Source organism: Macaca nemestrina, chromosome X (assembly GCF_043159975.1).
Source record: "Macaca nemestrina isolate mMacNem1 chromosome X, mMacNem.hap1, whole genome shotgun sequence".
NCBI lineage: Eukaryota > Metazoa > Chordata > Mammalia > Primates > Cercopithecidae > Macaca > Macaca nemestrina.
The window spans coordinates 74,773,070-74,787,700 of record NC_092145.1 but is presented as its reverse complement, the minus strand read 5'-3'; the positions used below and the strand labels follow the sequence as shown (position 1 = coordinate 74,787,700).

Below are 14,631 nucleotides of genomic sequence, written 5' to 3'. Positions count from 1 at the left end.
TTCAGTCTATCTTTCATTTTTATGGTCATTCTTTTAGAACATGTTGATGTTTTGGAACTGTAAAATTATTTCAATTTTGCCTGAAATCGCATTTTCACCATTTCCTTTGTGACATACAGATTTTGTGACCTTTCTACCAATTACACTGTGTAATCATACCGGTTTTCTTCTTTATTGATAATTGCAAATTATAGAAAAAAATTACTTAATAAAAACACCAACAAATAAATTATTTTTTGGAAGAGTCATTGGTTTCTCAGTAAGACCCAAGTTGAAGTAGAAAAGTTACTCACTGCTGTACCTACGCTAACATTGTATTTGGTTTTCTTTAAAGGGAACCCATACACAAGCCAAACAGTGTTTGTTACATTAATAGCTATGTTTTGCAAAACTCAGATTGAATCCTCTTCAAATCATGAGAAAGAACTGTTTAGCAAAAGTATAATGAGTTTGCAACCTGTCACTATGATACTTTGCTATAATTGTACATTGGTGAGGCAATGGTGAGGATGGGACATCACATTTCAAAAGGCTCTGTAGGCTCTAGCACCACATATATATGGCATTAGGGTAAACTAATCCACTGTTTGCACTCAAATGTTGTAGCAAATTCCGCAGGTCTCTGGGTGTGATTAATCAAGGCTGTTGCCCCTAGCCCTTGGGTAGTCAGGATACAGTGTCTTCCAGTGGGTAGTTGGGGTTGAATATCCCAGCTGTTGCTAACAAAGCCCTGATGCTTCACACACACACATCTATTATGCTACCTTTTAGTTTAGTTATTCATATGCATGTCTCTTCTACTAGATTATGAGTGAAGGAGGAATGGTATTTTTTATTTTTACTTATTTTTAAAAAATAATTTTAACTTTTATTTTAGATTCAGTGGAGGAACAGGTGTAGGTTTGTTATCTGGATATAGTGCATGATGCTGAGGTTTGGGATATGATTGAGCCCATCACCCACGTACTGAGCATGTTATCCAATAGCTAGTTTTTCAACTCTTGCCTCTTCCTCCTCCAGTAGTCCCCAGTGTCTATTGTTGCCATTTTTATGTCCAAAAGTACCTATTGTTTAGCCCCCACTTATAAGTGAGTAAATGTGGTATTGAGTGTTCCATTTCTGTGGTAATTTACTTAGGATGATTACCTCCAGCTGCATGCATGTTGCTGCAAAGGACATGATTTCATTCTTTTTATGACTGAATAGTATTTCATGGTGTATATGTACCACATTTTTTTGGTCCAATCCAGAGTTGATGGGCACCTAGGTTACTTCTACATCTTTGCTATTGTGAAAAGCACTGCAATGAATATATAAGTCCATGTGACTTTTTGGTAGAATGACTTGTTTTCTTTTGGATATATACCCAATAATGGTATTACTGGGTCAAATGGTAATTCTGTTTTAAGTTCTATGAAAAATTTCCAACCTGATTTCCACAGTGGCTAAACTATATATATAGTTATGTACATATACATATAGTTTGCACTTCCACCAGCAGTGTCAAAATGTTCCCTTTTACAACATCCACACCAACATCTATTTTTTTAAAATTGTGGCCATTCTTGCAGGAGTAAGCTGGTATTGCATTGTGGTTTTGATTTGCATTTCCCTGATAATTGATAATGTTCAGCATGCTTTCATATGCTTGTTGGCCATTTGTATATCATCTTTTGATAATTCTCTATTCATGTCCTTAGCCCACTTTTTGATGCTAATTTTTTTATTGCTGATTTCTTTGAGTTCCTTTTATATATTGGATATTAGTCCTTTGTTGGATGCATAGTTTAGAAAGATTTTCTTCCACTCTGTGGGTTGTCTACTCTGCTGACTATTTCTGTTGTTGTGCAGAAGCTTTTTAGTTTAGTTAAGTTCAATCTATTTATCTTTGTTTTTGTTGCATTTGCTTTTGAGTTTTGGGTCATGAAGTCTTTGCCTAAGCCAATATCTAGAAGAGTTTTTCCAATGTTACCTTCTATAATTTTTATGGTTTAAGGTCTTAGATTTAAGTCTTTGACCAATCTTGAGTGATTTATGTATAAGGCGAGAGATGAGCATCCAGTTTCATTCTTCTACATGTGGCTTGCCAATTATCCCAGCACCATTTGCTGAATAGGGTGTCTTTTCCCTCTTTATGTTTTTGTTTGCTTTGTCAAAGATGAGTTGGTTGTAAGGATTTGACTTTAATTTTCTATTCTCTATTCTCTTCTATAGGTTTACATGCCCGTTTCTATTCCAGTATCATATCATGCTCTTTTGGTAAATATAGCCTTGTAGTGTAGTTTGATGTTGGGTAATGTGATGCCTCCAGATTTGTTCTTTTTGCTTAGTCTTGATTTGGCTATGCAGGCTCTTTTTGGGTTCCATATTGTTGGGAACAGGCCTGAAATCTGGCCATAAACTGGCCCTAAAACTGGTCACAAACAAAATCTCTGTAGCACTGTGACATGTTTGTGATGGCCATGATGCCTACAGTGAAGGCTGTGGTTTTTTCGGAATGAGGGCAAGGAACACCTGGCCCACCCAGGGCGGAAAACTTCTTAAAGGCATTCCTAAACCACAGACAATAGCATGAGCAATCTGTGCCTTAAGGACATGTTCCTGCTGCGGATAACTACCCAAAGTCCATCCCTCTGTTTCGGCCCATCCCTTTGTTTCCCATAAAGAATACTTTTAGTTAATCTATAATCTATAGAAATAATGCTTATCACGGGCTTGCTGTCAATAAATATGTGGGTCAAACTGTGTTCGGGGTTCTCAGCTCTGAAGGCTGTGAGTCACCTGATTTCTCACTCCACACTCTATATTTCTGTGTGTGTGTCTTTAATTCCTCTAGCACTACTAGATTAGGGTCTCCACGAACAAGCTGGTCTCAGCAAGTAGTGCCTATATGTGGGGCTCGAACCTGGGTTGAAGGGTCACCAGAGCAATGATTGGGGAATGTGAAACTAAGCCGGAGGACACCGGAGTATGCTTAAGCAATCCCCATGGTGAGTAAGAAGGGGAGCTCGGAAGCATCAAGGTAATAATGGGACAAGTGTGGACTCTGGTTTGTTCCACCTTGGAACCTTTTCACACTAAGGATGGGGAGGAAGGAAAGCATAATAAAGTAACAGAAGAAGTGACAGAGCAGGGTTTTTTTGCCAGCTAAAGCCAAAGCGGCAAAGGAGGAAGAGGTTCATCCCTATCCTTCTGCATCCCCTCATTATTTTGAAGAAAAGGAGTGGCCTGACCCTCTAGATCTTTATTTTCCAGAGGACATTGGGTGAAAAGTAGTGGCCCCAGTGACTGTTCGAGCAGTGCCTCGAGTGACCGCTCAGTTCTATTCAGGCAGGAATTCAGCAAGCTAGATGAGAGGGTGATATAGAGGCTTGGCAGTTACTTGTTGGAATACACCCCCCAGATCAACAGGGAAATACTATACCTGTATTTCAGCCTGTTCCTTTTAAATTACTCAAAAAATTGAAGCAAGCTATTTATCAATATGGACCAGGTTCTCCTTTTGTAATGGGACTGTTAAAGAATGTTGCTGTCTCCAGCCAGATGTTGCCAGCGGTGATGGTAGGATTACTTCTAGGTAGATCTAGTTTAAATTTAAAAGGAGTCCAAGTACAAACAGGAGTCATTGATACAGATTATAATGGGGAAATTCAAATTGTCATATCGACTTCTGTTTCCTGGAAAGCAGAGCCAGGAGAGTGTATAGCACAGCTCCTGATTGTGCCATATGTGAAAATGGGGAAAAGTGAAATTAAATGAGCAGGAGGATTTGGAAGCACAAATAAACAAAGCAAAGCAGTTTATTGGGTGAATCAAATTACTGATCAATATCCTACCTGTGAAATAACTATTCAGGGAAAGAAATATAAAGGTTTGGTAGAAACAGGGAATCAAATGGTTGATTGCTTAGTTGCTACTGCAATATCTAATGCTAGACACTTTCACAATTTAACCCATGTTAATGCTCCTGGTCTCAAATGCAGATACAGCATTACCTGGAAAGAAGCTAAAGCTATTATTCAGTGATGTCCAACTTGCCAAATGGTGCATTCTTCATCTTTTACAGGTGGAGTTAATCCTTGAGGATCAGAAACTAATTCTCTTTGGCAAATGGATGTCACACATGTTCCCTCGTTTGGGAGACTAGTTTAGGTACATGTATGTGTAGACACCTTTTCTCAGTTTGTCTGGGCTACATGCCAATCTGGAGAGTCTTCTGCCTGTGTTAAATGTCACCTTTTGCAGTGTTTTGTGGTGATGGGCATTCCAGCTTGCATTAAAACAGATAATGCCCCAGGCTCTAGCTACATTTTTCTCTATATGGAATATTAAACACAATACTGGTATCCCGTATAATTCTCAGGGACAAGCCATAAAGGAAAGAATGAATCTCTCCCATAGCATTATTGACTTTAATTTTTTTGAGCCTGCCTAAAGGCCAGATGCTATCAGCAACTGAACAGCATCTACAAAATCAAGCTACAAAGACAGAAACAGAACAGGTAGTTTGGTGGAGAGATGCAATAACAAAAAGTTGGAAAATAGGTAAAATAATATCTTGGAGTAGAGGTTATGCTTGTGTTTCTCCAGGACCGAATCAACAGCCAATTTGGGTGCCATCGAGACATTTAAAGCCTTATCATAAGCCAGATGCTGAAGAACAGATTCTGGGAGGAACCCGAGGACCCCCAGTTGCAGCCATGTCAAGACTGATGCTGAAGAGGACCCCAACTGTCACAAGCAACACCCATTGAACACAGCCACCTACCTGGGGACAGATCAAGAAGCTGTCACAGATGGTGGAAGAAAACCTGAGGAAAGTGGGACAACCAGTCACAATGAGTAATTTAATGATAGCTATAATAGCGATGATCACCATTGCCATGAGTATTCCCTCAACAAGGGCTGACACTGAGAACAATTGGACTTATTGGGCATATTTATCAATCTTGGCTGGCAATAATGCCTGGATGTAATCACTCTATGACACAGTTACACTTGCTTTCTGATTTCAGTATTTACCATAATAAATCTGCTCCTATAATTGAGGCATATCGCCCTCAAAAACCTACTTGTAAACAGAATTGGACCTGGTCAGAAATAATGAACATACCTATTTGGGAAAATTGCATTACAGAACAGGCAGAGGTGCTGCACAATGATTCCTATGGAATCACTATTGATTTATCCCCTAAGGGGATGTTTAGCTTGAATTGCACCTCTCAGTCTGCATGCCATGGCCACACTATGTTCAGCTGGTCTGAACAGAACAGTCAGATGGTAGAAATGGCAAGAAATACAGCGAGAGTTCCTATGATCTGGAAACATGGCAGTATAGTGGCACCTCAACCTAAAATGATATGGCCCACTCTAGGGGCTAAACATAAGGGTTTGTAGTAACTATTAATAGCTCTTAAATAAGATCAAAATTTGGGAAAGAATAAAAAAGTTTCTAGAAGGACACTCCACAAACTTGTCTTTGGATATTGCAAAATTAAAATAACAAATATTTAATGCATCCCAGTCACACGTGACCTTAATGCCAGGAACTGGAGTGCTTGAAGGAGCTGCAGACAAAATAGCAGCTATCAACCCATTAAAATCGATAAAGACACTTGGAGGCTCTGTGATTTCAATGATGATTGTGCCTTTAATCTGTGTTGTTTGTCTTTGTATAGTCTGCGGATGCGGATCCCGACTCCTGCGAGAAGTAGCTCACTGTGACAAAGCTGCCTTTGCTCTTATCACTTTGCACACCAACAAGGAGGACATGTTGGGAACTGGCCCCCAAATCTGGCCATAAAGTGGCCCCAAAACTGGCCATAAACAAAATCTCTGCAGCACTGTGATATGTTTGAGATGGCCATGACACCCATGCTGAAGGTTTTGGGTTTACCAGAATGAGAGCAAGGAACACCTGGCCCACCCAGGGTGGAAAACCGCTTAAAGGCATTCCTAAACCACAAACAATAGCATGAGCAATCTGGGCCTTAAGGACATCTTCCTGTTGCAGACAACTAGCCAGAGCCCATCCCTTTGTTTTGGCACATCCCTTTGTTTACCATAAGGAATGCTTTAGTTAATCTATAATCTATGGAAATAATGCTTATCACTGGCTTGCTGTCAATAAATATGTGGATCAAACTCTGTTTGGGGCTCTCAGCTCTGGAAGGCTGTGAGTCGCCTGGTTTCCCACTCCACACTGTATATTTCTGTGTGTGTGTCTTTAATTCCTCTAGCACTGCTGGGTTAGGGTATCCACAAATGAGCTGGTCTTGGCACCATATGAATTTTAGGATTGTTTTTTCCAGTTTTGTGAAAAATGATTATGATATGTTGATGGGAATTGCACTGAATTGTAGATTGCTTTTGGAAGTATAGTCCTTTTCACAATATTGATTCTACCCATCCCTGAACATGAGATGTGTTTCCATTTGTTTGTGTCATCTATGATTTCCTTCAGCAGCATTTTCTAATTTTCCTTGTAGAGGTCTTTCACCTCCTTGTTTGGTATATTTCTAAGTATTTTATTTTTTTCACACCTATTGTAAAAGTAGTTGAGATCTTGATTTGATTCTCAGTTTGGTTGATAGCAGCTCTATTAAATTTGTGTACATTGATTTTGTATTCTGAAATTTTACTGAATTCATTTATCAGATCTAGGAGTTTTTGGATTAGTCTTCAGGTTTTTCTACATATATGATTATGTCATTGGTGAAGAGCAATAGTTTGACTTTTTCTGTACCAATTTGGATGCCCATAATTTCTTTCACTTGTCTGATTGCTCTGGCTAGGACTTCAGGTACTATGTTGAAAAGAAGTGTTGAATGTGGGCATCCTTGTCTTGTTTCAGTTCTTAGGGGGGATGTTTTCAATTTTTTCCACATTCAGTATAATACTGGCTGTGGGCTTGTCACAGATGGCATTTATTACTTTAAGGTATGCCTCTTCTATGCTGATTTTGGTGAGGGTTTTAATCATAAAGCAATGCTGGATGTTGTCAAATGCTTTTTCTGCATCTATTGAGATGATCATGGGACTTTTTGTTTTTAATTCTGTTTATGTGGTGTATCACATTTCTTGACTTGCGTATATTAAACCAACACTGCATCACTGCCATGAAAAGGCCTTGATCATGGTGGATTGTCTTTGTCATATGCTGTTAGATTTGGTAAGCTAGTATTTTATTGAGGATATTTACATCTATGTTCATCAGAGTTATTGGTCTGTAGTTTTATTTTTCGTTATGTACTTTCCTGGTTTTGGTATTAGGGTAATACTGGCTTCACAGAATGATTTAGGGAGGATTCTGTCTTTCTCTAACTTTTACAATAGTTTCAATAGAATTGATACCAATTCTTCTTTGAATGTCTGATCGAATTCAGCTGTTAATCTATCCATCCCTGGACCTTTGTTGGCAATTTTTAAATTACCATTTCAATCTTGCTGCTTGCTATTGGTCTGTCCAGAGTTTCTATATTTTTCTGGTTTAATCTAGGGGGGTTGTATATTTTCAGGAATTTATCCATCTACTTTAGGTTTTATTTTTTGTCCTTTAACTGTTATTTTAGGTTTAGGGGTATGAGTGCAGGATGTGCAGGTTTGTTGCATGGGTAAATGTGTGCCATGGTGGTTTGCTGTACAGATCATTTCATCACCGAGGTATTAAGCCCAACATCCATTAGCTATTTTTTCTGATACTCTCCCTCCCCAATCTCCTGCAACAGGCCCCAGTGTGTGTTGTTTCCCCCCATACGTCCATTTTTCTCGTCATTCAGCTCCCACTTATAAGTGAGAACGTGTGGTGTTTAGTTTTCTGTTTCTGAGTTACTTTGCGGATAAATAAGGCTTCCAACTCCATCCATGCCCCTGAAAAAGAAATGATCTTGTTCTTTTTTATGACTGCATACTATTCCAGAGAGAATCTGTACCACATTTTCTTTATCCAGTTTACCATTCATGGGCATTTAGACATGATTCCATGTCTTTGCTATTGTGAAAAGCGCTGCAGTGAACATATGTGTTCATGTATCTTTATCATAGAATAATTTATATTAATTTGGTTATATAACCAGTAATAGGATTGCTGGGTCAAATGGTATTTCTGCCTCCACATCTTTGGAGAATCACCACACTGTCCTCCACAATTGTTGAACTAATTTACATTCTCACCAACAGTGTAAAAATGTTCTTTTTTCTCTGCAACCTCAACAGCATCTGTTGTTTTTTTTATTTTTTAATAATCTCCATTCTCACTGGCTTGAAATGTATCTCATTGTGGTTTTGATATGCATTTATCTAATAATCCGTTTTGTTGAACTTTTTTTCATATGTTTTTGGACAAATGTATATCTTCTTTTGAAAAGTGTTTGTTCGTGTCATTTTCCCAAGTTTAATGGGATTGTTTACTTTTTTTCTTGCAAATTTGTTTAAATTTCTAGTATACTCTGTATATTAGAGCTTTATCAGATAGGTAAATTGCAAGCATTTTCTCTCATTCTGAAGTTGTCTGTTCACTGTGATGACAGTTTCTTTTGCAGTGCAGAAGCTCTGTAGTTTAGTTAAATCCTATTTGTCAATTTTTATTTTGTTGTGGTTGCTTTTGGCATTTTCATCATGAAACCTTTTCCAATACCTATGTCCTAAATTATGTTGCCTAGATTTTCTTCTAGGGTTTTAATGGTTTGGGGGTTTGCATTTAAGTCCAACTTCAGTTAATTTTTGTATGTGGTGTAATAAATGGATCCAGTTTTAATTTTCTGCAAATGGCCAGCCAGCACACACAGCAGCATTTATTATATGGGGAATCATTTCCTCATTGCTAATTTTTGTTAAGTATGCTGAAAATCAGATGGTTGTAGGTGTGTGGTCTTATTTTTGGGGTCTCTATTCTGTTCCATGAGTCTATGCATCTGTTTTTGTACCAGTACCTTGCTGTTTTGGTTACTGAAGCCTTGTAGTATAGTTTGAAGTCAGGGAGCATGATACCTCTAGCTTTGTTCTTTTTGCTTAGGAATGACTTGGCTATTCGGGCTCTTTTTTGCTTCCATATGAATGTTAAAATATATATATTTTTAATTCTGTGAAGAATGCCAATGGTAGTTTAATGGGAATTGCATTGAATAGCCAGAAACTTTTGGGCTGAGATGATGAAATTTTCTAGATATAGAATCATGTCATCTACAAAAAAAAGATAATTTGACTTCATCCCTTCCTATTTGAATACCTTTCTCACACCTGCCTGATTGCTATGGCCAGAATTTCCAATACTATGTTGAATAGGAGTGGTGAGGGAGGGCATCCTTGTCTTGTGCTGGTTTTCAAGGGGAATTCTTTCAGTTTTTTACCATTTAGTATGGCACTGGCTATGGGTTTGTCATATATGGCTTATTGTCTTGAGATATGTTCCTTTAATACCTAGTTTATTGAGAATTTTTAACATGAAGCAATGTTGAATTTTATCAAGGGCCTTTTCTGCATCTACTGAGATAATCATGTGGTTTTTGTATTTAATTCTGTTTATGTGATGAATCACATTTATTGATTTGTGTATACTGAACTAACCTTGCATCCCAGGGATGAAGCAAACTTGATCATGGTGGACAAGCTTTGTGATGTGTTGCTGGATTTGGTTTACAAGTATTTTATTGAGAATTTTTGAATCAATGTTTATGAAGGATATTGACCTGAAGGATATTTTGTTTTTGTTTTTATCTCTGCCAGGTTTTGGTATCAGGATGATGCTGGCCTCATAGAATGAGTTAGGGAGGAGTCCCTCATTTTCAATTATTTTTGCAATAGTTTCCATAGACATGGTACCAGCTCTTTTTTGTACCTCTGGTAGAATTCAACTTTGCATCTGTCTGGTCCTGTTTTTTTTTTGTTTTGTTTTGTTTTGTTTTGTTTTTGGGTTTTTTTTTTTTTTTTTGGCTATTTATTACTGCCTCAATTTCAGAACTTGTTATTGGTCTATTCAGAGATTCAATTTCTTCCTCATTAAGTCTTGGGAGGGTGTATGTGTCCTGGAAATTATCCATTTTTTAGTTTATGTGCATAGAGGTGTTTATAGCATGGTCTGATGGTTGCTTGTATCTCTGTGGGGTCAGTGGTGATGTCCCCTTTATCATTTCTGATTGTGTTTATTTTATTCTTTCCTCTTTTCTTCTTTATTAGTCTTGTTAGCAGTCTATCTATTTTATTATTGTTTTCAAAAAGCCAGCTCCTGGATTTGTTGACTTTTTGAAGGGTTTTTGTGTTTCTTTCTCTTTCACTGCAGCTCTGATATTGTTTACTTCCTGTCTTCTGATAGCTTTGGGGTTTGTTTTCTCTTGGTTCTTTAGTTCTTTTAGTTGAGATATTAGGTTGTTAACTCGAGTTCTTTCTAGCTTTTTGATGTGAGGATTTAGTGATATAAATTTACCTCTTAACATTGCTTTAGGTGCATCCCAGAGATTCTAGTACATTGTCTTTTGGTTCTCATTAGTTTCAAAGAATGTCTTGATTTCTGCCTTAATTTCATTGCTTACTTAACAGTCATTGAGTAGCAGGTTCTTCAATTTTCATGTAGCTGTGTGTTTTTGAGTAACTGTCTTCATCTTGAGTTTTTATTTGATTGTACTGTGGTGAAAAACTATTCATTATGATTTCAGTTCTTTTGCATTTTCTGAGGAGTGTTTTACTTTCAATTATGTCAGGAATTTTAGAGTAAGTGCTATGTGGCAATGAGAAGAATGTATATTCTGTTGAATTTGGGTGGACAGTTCTTCAGATATCTGTAAAGTCCACTTGATCCAAAGCTGAGTTCAAGTTCTGAATATCTTTGTTAATTTTCTGTCATGATGATCTATCTAATATTGTCAGTGGGTTTTGAAAGTGTTCCATTATTATTGTGTGAATATCTAAGTCGTTTTGTAGGTCTCTAAGAAGTTGCTTTATACATCTGGATGCTCCTCTATTGGGTGCATATATATTTAGGATACTTAGCACTTCTTGTTGAATTAAACCCTTTACCATCATGTAATGCTTTTCTTTGTCTTTTTTTTTTTTTTTTTTTTTTTAATCTTTGCTGGTTTAAAGTCTGTATTGTCAGAAACTAGTATTGTAGCATGCCCTTATTTCTGTTTTCCACTTGCTTGGTAAATTTTCTTTCAACCCTTTATTTTGAGCCTATCTTTGTCTTTGCATGTGAGATGGGTCTCCTGAGGACAGCATACCTATGGGTTGTTGCTCTTTATCCAACTTGCCATTCTGTGTCTTTTAATTGGGGCATTTAGTCCATTTACATTTAAGGATAGTATTGTTATGTGTGAATTTGATCCTGTAAACATGGTGCTAGCTGGTTATTTTGCATATTTGTTTATACGATTGCTTCATAGTGTCACTGTTTTGTGTACATCATTGTGTTTTTGTAGTGTCTGGTAATGGGTTTCCCTTTTTTATTTAGTGCTTCTTTCAGAAGCTCTTTCAATGCAGGTCTGCTGGTGATGAATTTCTTCAGCATTTGCTTGTCTGAAAAGGATCTTGTTTCTCCTTTGCTTATGAAGCTTAGTTTTTTTGGATATGAAATTGTAGTTTGGAAATTCATTTCTTTAAGAATGTTAAATATTAGCCTCCAATCTCAAAACTATAGAATGCTTCACAAATTTGTGTCTCACACAAGCACAGAGGCCATGCTAATCTTGTCTGTATCATTCCAATTTTAGTATATGTGCTTCTAAAGCAAGCACTAAGCACTCCTCCAGGTGTTCTAGCTTGTGTGTGAAATGGTGTTTATAGTAGCCTAGAATAACCTTTTGTATTTCTTTGGTATTGGTTGTGATATCTTCTGTTTTATTTCTGATTGAGTTTATTTGGATCTTCTCTCTTCTTTTCTGGGTTAATATTACTAATGGTTTATCAATTTTGTTTACCTTTTCAGAGAACCAGCTTTTTGCTTTATTTAGCTTTTGTACTGCTTTCTTTTGTTCCAATCTCATTTAGTTCTGCTCTGATCTTTGCTCTGTCTTTTCTTCTGCTGGGTTTGGGTTTGGTCAGTTCTTGTTCTTCTGATTCCTTGAGGTGTGAGCTTAGATAGTCTATTTTTGCTTCTTGTGACTTTTTGCTATTGGCATTTAATGCTATAAACTTTCCTTTTAGCACCAGATTTCCTGTATTCCATAGGTTTTCATAGGTTGTGTCACTACTATTGGTCAGTTCAAAAAATTTTGTTTCCACCTTGAGTTTTTTGTTGACCCAAAGATCACTCAGAAGCAGATTATTTCATTTCTATGTGTTTGCATGGTTTTGAGGGTTCCTTTTGGAGTTGATTTTCAATTTTATTCTGCAGTGGTCTGAGAAGGTACTTGATACAATTTTGAGTTTCTTAAATTTATTGAGACTTGTTTTGTGGCCTATCATATGGTCTATCTTGGAGAATGCTCCATGTGCTGATGAATAGAATGTATATTCTGCAGTTGTTGGGTAGAATGTTGTGTAAATACGTGTTAAGTCCATTTGATCTAGTACATCACTTATGTCCACTGTTTCTTTGCTGACTGTCTTGATGATATGTCTAATGCTGTCAGTAGAGTACTGAAGTCCCCACTATTATTGCATTTCTGTCTATCTCACTTCTTAGGTCTAGTAGTAATTGTTTTATAACTTTGGGAGTTCCAGTGTTAGGTGCATATATATTTAGGATTATCATATATTCCTGTTGGACTAGTCTTTTCATCATTATATAATGTCACTCTTTGCCTTTTTTACTGTTTTTGTGTTAAAGTCTGTTTTGTCTGATATAAGAAGAGCAACTCCTGCTCACTTTTGATGTCCATTTGCATAGAATATCTTTTTCTACCCCTTTACCTTAAGTTATGTAAGTCCTTATGTGTTAGGTGAGTCTCTGGAAGACAGCAGATAGTTGGTTGGTTAATTCTCATCCATTCTGTCATTCTGTATCTTGTAAGTAGAGCATTTAGGCCATTTCATTTAACATTAGTATTCAGATGTGAGGTACTATTTTATTCACTATGCTAGCTGTTGCCTGAATACAATGCTTTTTTTTTCATTGTGTTCTTGTTTTATAGGTCTTGGGAGATTTATGCTTTAATGAGGTTCTATCTTGGTGTATTTTGAGCTTTAAAGATTTAGAACTTCTTTCAACAGTTATAGTAGTGATGGCTTGGTTATGGTGAATTTTCTTAGCATTTGTTTGTGACAAAATGACTCTTTTTTTCACTTATGAAGCTGACTTTTGCTGGATGCAAAATTCTTGGCTGATAGCTGTTTTGTTTATGGAGGCTAAAATAGGACTCCAGTTTCTTCTAGCTTGAGGGGTTCCTGCTTAGAAATATGCTGTTAATCTGATTAGTTTTCATTTATAGGTTACCTGATGCTCTTCCCTCACAGCTCTTAAGATTCTTTCCTTTGTCTTGCCTTTAGATAATCTGATGACTATCTGTCTAGGTGATGATCAATCTGTGATGAATTTCACCTATGTTCTTTGAGCTTTTTGCATTTTGATATCTATATCTCTAGGAAGGCCAAATATGTTGTCTCAATTATCCCTTCAAGTATGTTTTCCAAAGGCTTAGATTTTTCTTCTTTTTCAGAATACCAATTATTCTTAGGTTTGGTAGTTTAACATAATCTTAAACTTCTTGGAGACTTTATTCTCATTCATTTTTTTTTCTGTGTCTTTGTAAGATTGGGTTAATTCAATAGCCTTGTATTTGAGTTCTGAAGTTCTATTTTCTGTTTTCTACTAGTTCAATTCTATTGTTGAAACTTTCCAGCATATTTTGCATTTATGCGAGTTTGTCTTTCATTTACAGAAGTTTTGTGATTATTTCTTATTATGCTGTCTATTTCTCTGGAGATATTTTCGTCCACATCTTGTATTATATTTTAAATTTATTTAAGTTGGTTTTCACCTTTTTCTTGTGCCTCCTTGAGCAGCTTAATAATTGGCCTTCTGAATTTTATTTTGGGGGGGCAATTCAGAGATTTCTTCTTCATTTGATTTTATTTCTGGTGAGCTAGTGTGATCTTATGGGGGTGTTAGAGAACATTGGTTTGTCATATTACCAGAATTGTTTGGTTTCTTCTTATTTGGGTAGACTATGTCAGAGAAAAGACCTAGGACTCAAGGGCTGTTGCTCAGATTATTTTGTTTCACAGGGCAATCCCTTGATTTGGTACTCTCCCTCTTCCCCTAGGGATGGGACTTTCAAGAGCTGGACTGCACATTTTGTTACTCCTCTTCTAGGTCTAGGCATGCAGTGGAGCTACTGGACTCCAGGCAGGTCCTGGGGAGTGTCCACAAAGAGTCCTGTGATGTGATTTGTCTTCAGGTCTGCCAGCCATAGATACCAACACCTGCTCCAATACAGGTAGCAGGTGAGTGATGTTGACTCTGTGAGGGTCCTTGGTTGTAGTTTTGTTTAGTGCACTGGTTTTCTCAAATGCAGTTAAGTTGTCACATGAAGAGACTCAGGACCTCTTGTTAGCCAGAATGTTACAGGAAATAAAGTTAGCTCTTGTTTTCTCATTTGTTGAAGTAGAGCTGTTCATTCCTGAGTTGCTGTAGTGGTCTTAGCTGTTTGGCCTCCAGCCAGGATGTGGCACTTTCAAGACAGCATCAGATATGGTAGT

At 37.1% G+C, this 14,631-nt stretch overlaps 1 non-coding gene across 1 annotated transcript; it reads right to left on the bottom strand.

Annotated features, from left to right (window-relative positions):
* Positions 1 to 11,619: 11,619 nt before the first annotated feature.
* Positions 11,620 to 11,726, bottom strand: LOC112423628 (U6 spliceosomal RNA). The gene has a single exon (XR_003014108.1). It is a non-coding gene; the product is annotated as a U6 spliceosomal RNA (small nuclear RNA).
* Positions 11,727 to 14,631: the final 2,905 nt, after the last annotated feature.